Source organism: Salmo salar, chromosome ssa17 (assembly GCF_905237065.1).
Source record: "Salmo salar chromosome ssa17, Ssal_v3.1, whole genome shotgun sequence".
Lineage (NCBI taxonomy): Eukaryota > Metazoa > Chordata > Actinopteri > Salmoniformes > Salmonidae > Salmo > Salmo salar.
Window position 1 is genome coordinate 3,181,651 of NC_059458.1, and position 636 is coordinate 3,182,286.

Consider the following 636-nt stretch of genomic DNA (forward strand, 5'->3'; position numbering starts at 1 on the left):
TTTTTCCACCTTGGTTTTCATGTTTGTCATCTTTTTGGAATTTCTCTTATTTTAAATATTAATTTCAATAACATACATAACGTAAAGGACACAGTACAATCTTTTCAACTCTTTATAGTATTTACAGGATCTAACTGACAGCGATACACATTTAGATTACACACTCCCCACTGTCACTAATGATAAACTGGTCACCATGGAGGTCCCACGACTCAACTTATCACCAGCAGATCAATGATGCTCTTGTCTACATGATCCTTTTTTGCTGTTTAATATTTGTCGAAGAATAAAAGCAGTAGATGATGTGTATCTGGGTCTAGAAGCGAGTCCCTCATCTACTCTACTGTACTCAACCTGATATTGGGGATTGCAGTAGGATGCCTGTTATTTCAATTCATTCTGTGTTTTCCACTTCTCTATACTCCATCTGTTTGATGTTGCACTGTAGTCTACAGTATGCTAATTGAACTGGAAAAAGACAACTAAAAAGTATAATGTCCTACTATAAGTAAGCAAACCATGTACTGTATATTGGCTTACCTATGACCAGAGGAAAATCAAGGAGTACATTTGGAAAGGTCATTTCTCAAGCAGAATATGAGCCGTTAGACATTGTAAAATCAACTTCTAAAACTG